The sequence below is a fragment of the Anopheles gambiae genome, chromosome 3 (assembly GCF_943734735.2).
Source record: "Anopheles gambiae chromosome 3, idAnoGambNW_F1_1, whole genome shotgun sequence".
NCBI classification, from domain to species: domain Eukaryota; kingdom Metazoa; phylum Arthropoda; class Insecta; order Diptera; family Culicidae; genus Anopheles; species Anopheles gambiae.
In genome coordinates, this window is record NC_064602.1 from 87,442,835 (window position 1) to 87,447,569 (window position 4,735).

The 4,735-nt window shown below is 44.3% G+C and overlaps 1 long non-coding RNA gene across 1 annotated transcript; it reads left to right on the forward strand.

Moving 5' to 3' along the window:
- The first annotated feature begins 4,084 nt into the window (after positions 1-4,084).
- LOC1281009 (uncharacterized) lies at positions 4,085-4,513 on the forward strand. Its single transcript, XR_009765881.1, has 2 exons — positions 4,085-4,199; positions 4,284-4,513. It is a non-coding gene; the product is annotated as an uncharacterized LOC1281009 (long non-coding RNA).
- Positions 4,514-4,735: the final 222 nt, after the last annotated feature.

Below are 4,735 nucleotides of genomic sequence, written 5' to 3' on the forward strand. Positions count from 1 at the left end.
TTGCATTGCAAGTCAAATCATTCTGTGGTTTTTGTTTTTAACAAATGTCGATGATTTTTTTCCTTTTTCAATAGTTATAATCAGGGCTGCAAAATGTCACTGTCAATGTCATAAAAAATCTGACTGCAACAAATTCCATGTCAGCGTCACATACTCAGGTTGGTAGCGGCGAGGTTGGTTGGCAAGATTAGCACGTTTGGAATGTGAGTTTAGCGATGTTAGCGAGTTTGGAAAGTGAGGTTAGCGAGTTGAGCGAGTTTGGAAAGTGACTTTATTGAGTTTGAAAAGTGAGTTTATTGAGTTTGTAAATTGAGTTTAGCGAGTTTGGAATGTGAGTTTAGTGAGTTTGGAAAGTGAGTTTAGCGAGTTCGGAAAGTGCGTTGCAGACCGAATGGAACAGAACGCTGAGAGAAATAGGTTCATATTGAACCTGGATGATTAATTACAGCAAGCCGGCTCATCAAATCAAAGAGACCAGAATGTCGAACGTTCTAAGCCGGATCGCAAAGAGCATTGAGAGCAACCGGCCCAGCACAGATCACAGAGTACGCTGAGAACAGCGGGTTCAGTTTGAACCTACTTGGATTAAAAATAAGGATCGCGGTTCAGATACTGGCATGCTGGAACGGATCGCACCTGGCAGGTTCGGAACGCAACGCACATCACTAGTTCAAACCTTCACGCCCTGTAACGGTAACACGGTAGACACACAGACACGTACGGACTGCGATCCACATTGAATTTTGCACAACACCCCTAGCGTCAATGAACCGTGCTACGAATAACCTCCGAAGGATCGTACGCTTTACCTTCCCCCCAACAACGGCTGCCCCCAGATCCTGCTCCTTCCGAATGGCACGCTTCGCGCGTGTGCTCAACTCACGATCCGTACACGAGCTTTGCTGAGGGGAAATTCCACCCCTTCCAGCTTTACTGCTGCGTGCTCTCCTGATATAAGTAAGAGAAGGAAGAGAAAATAAGAGAATAGGTGAGCACGGTTTTACGCTCCCTGTTGATGGTTTTAGAGCAAAGGGACGATCCTTGCACGGGAATCAGTTGCGGCGGGTTCATCGCTTGAAAAACTCAACGAAAGACTTCAACCGCCGTTAAAGCTTTAAAATGATTCTGCAGCCTGTATCTGTAGCTGATTTTATTGCATATGATGTATTTATCATAAATATTGAGAGTAATGTTAATTTTCAACTTCAATTTAATTATTGTTTGATTTTTGTTGTGGTGCGTTTAGAGTTTTGAAGCGGATTTTCATGATTAAACATTGATTTGAATCCATGTACAAATTATTCTATTTTTTTTATTTTACTTTTGAATCAAATTACACCAATCTGTCTTAAAGTGTGTCGGAAAATAAAAAAAAGTTTGATATTTTAATGTAGTTTTGGTATGCAAATAGTAAAGAGGAAAATCGCCCATTGTGAAAATCGTCAAGAAGAATATGACACATGAGGTCAAAACTGTTGCAGAAGGTTTGCTTTAGTAAAGTGAGCTCTAAAGTGGTTTGACCGATTAAAACTGAATTAGTAATAGAATATTAAATACTAAACTTGCCTTAAGTGTCCGTAATTCAAAGCAATACGGTATATGGTTTTATATTAATTTCAATTTCATTATCAACGGCAGCCATTGATCAAGCGATTAAAGTGTGAAATGGAACCCTCTTGCTTTAATGCCCTGCGCGCCTCATTTCTTCTAGCTTAGACCGTTCAAAGCTTTTTAGCTAAAAATAAAACCATTCAATAGAGTGCGCGATGAAACTACTCTCCTGTCTCCCGAGCCGGACAGCACGAGGACCAGAGTTAGGATAGCATAATTGAATAGCGCACCCGCGGGTTTACACAGTGGGAATAATCAATCGTATGCCTCACTACCGTACACACACACACACATACATTCACATACGCACATAATGAGCGTATTAAATTAAAAGCTTGCCGACGCACCCACCGTAGATAAATGGGTTCGAATCTAAAATGGACACACAAAGGCTCGAGTCCCCTAGCCGATGCGACTCTTCAAAGGGGTTCCGCGGCACGGTATGCAAAACGGGTGCCGCCGGGGCCAAAAACACCAGAAGCTGCCGCGCGTTGTCCACTGCGCGGTTTGTAATTACAGCGCACAGAACAGTGCAGATTAGCCGTGTGCCGTTCCGTTTTCGACCTATATCGCTTGCCGTCCGCTGAATGTTATCAGGTTCGGGTTCCGCAAGGGGACCTGTTTCTTTCCGCTCGGGAGCGACATAATGTTATCATTTGAAGGTAGCTTTTAAGGGTTATCTGGCGCAAAAAGAAGGGCAGGTAGCGCGCTGTAGCAAATCTATGGGAACTTTTGTGCCTCTCTGGATTCGGCTTTGTTCCGAAATAGCGCTGCGAGTGCGCGTCTATTCGAGATCGGTAGCTAATGATCCATTACCATTGCGATATTGGGTATCGTATCTGTTGGAAGTGGAGTTTTCACTGGCACAGGTTCACTTGTAAGGTTGTTCCCACAAAACGGCATTAGAAACGGCGCGGGCTACTTCACACAAAATCAATGGTTAGCAGTTCTTAGAGAGGCAACTGTAAAACAATGAATAAAAATACTAATTGAACAGTAATTTGGACAACTACCCCTTATCTGGACTGTACGCGGTGTTCAGGTTTGGTCAGATCTCGATTGAACGCATCGATCCCGCGGCCAGCGACAACAACTACCATCGCGTCCACGAGGGTTCGATCATCGCGATCAAGTGCTCGTGCGGGTCCTGGTACACTGGCCACTGGATCTCGACAATCTGTGCATCCACAGAGAACGGGGAGCTGGATTTGGTCAACGTGTGTGCCGTCCTGGACTGGCACCCGTGGCGCGATGATGAGATTATTATCGGTGAGTGTGGTTTTCTGACACGGGCTGGACGCCAATGGCCCCTGACGCACACTTGCTGGATGTTTAATTTTATTAGCCGACAGCAAACTAATCACGATCACACCAACAGTTCCACAGAGGTCTGCTGCGAACCGGTGTCGTACTTTCGACGTCAGCAGTGTGATTGTATCGTGATGACGCTCGCTCGCTTCAATAAGATTTCCGGCGTGCTGGATCGTGTGCTATTCCTTCGCGCGGCTAAGTAGTAATTAAACGTCATTACGCGATTAATCGTTCGCGGTTGTAGATTGCAGATGAGAGATGTACGAAGATTTGGAGACGACCGTACGAAACGTGGGTCTGTCCATTCGATGAGGTGTCGTGCCGGGGCTGGATCCATGTTCTGCACCGACTTGTGTACTTGATACAAATAAAAAAGTTTAATTGATACAAGAAAAAGAAACTAAAAGGTTATTGGTATACAATGTCTGATGATATCTAAGTTAAAGCAAGCCTCTGAGAAGCCTAAAATGTGTGACAGCATTGTGAAAAATATGATAATTTTGAATAGTTTTTAAGTTAAATCAGATACGTGTTTCGTAACAAAGCATCAACAGTTGTAGATATTTTTTTACGGAAATAATTAATTCTTGAATTGCCTTTTGCTATCAAACCTAGGTTGTGATATTCCCTGATACCATGTAGTGTTCATATTTCACTTGTTTCAAACTAACATAAGACTTCTAAACTTTCACTCAGTTGACTCTCCAATCACAATCTCATTCCACTCTTCTCATTTCTGCTCCCTATATAATAAAACTAATAATCATGATCAAGTGCTCCACAAAGCTATCGGCTACAGTCTGCTCAAGCATGTGCTCTCTCTTATAATTATTGATATTGCTACCTTCCAACCACCGTCCCATAAGATCCCTTCCTTCCCTGTGGCCACGATTGGCTTAGCGCTACATACCCAGCGCCCAGCGGTTGTGTCCTCCACATCGGTTCGATCAATGAGCATGGGTAAACCAAGGCAAGAACGCGAAACGGGAAGCAATTTTGCTCCGGCCAACATAGTTTTTAATGATACAAATTTAATAAAGCAGCAAACGGTGCAGGAGCAAAGGGCATCGATGTAATGCCGTTTGCTGAGTCGGATTAAATTGAATCCCCATTTCTTTAGCTTCTTGTTGTTTTCTTTGCTATACCTCCAACCGTAGATCTCAGCAAACCACCCGATATACTTGTTCTCGCGTCGATGGATCGCGTGGTGGATGTGATGCGCAATCACGATGACTGCATCGTACACCTCCTGTGGAGTCCGGATGGAAAGCAACTGGGTTGGTTTTGAGTTGTTCTAAAACTATGGCCTCCGTTCGGAAGTATCTATTAATCCTTATTCTTGCCTGTTTTTCCTCTTTTAGCAAGTGTAGGGTATGATGAAACGCTCACGATTTGGAACTTCTTCGGTACCTCACCCACAAACGAATGCAAGAAGAGGAAGCTGCAATGCGAACCGCCGGTCAGTAGCGGTAGCTCACGGACCGATGGAAGAGCGTGTGGCAATGCTGGCAGTTCCTGGGACGCATCTCGCATGCCCGTGCAACCGTAACAAAGAAGCCACCTATCGTGATCTGGCCTCGAGTTTTCTTTTCAAGGCAATGCGCTGATGCTGCTATTCTTCAGGCCGCCCAGCAGCAAATGCAACGGAAAAGGCCCTTTGATGGAGTCAACGGGCATCGAATGCGAGTAGGTAATTAAATTAGAGACATAAATAATTGCAAATGGGAGGAAGGAAATGAAGACAAGCTTTTTCCACCTACGCTTCCACAGTGGTTGAGGCAAGATAAGGGAAACATCGGAACGTCTATTGGGT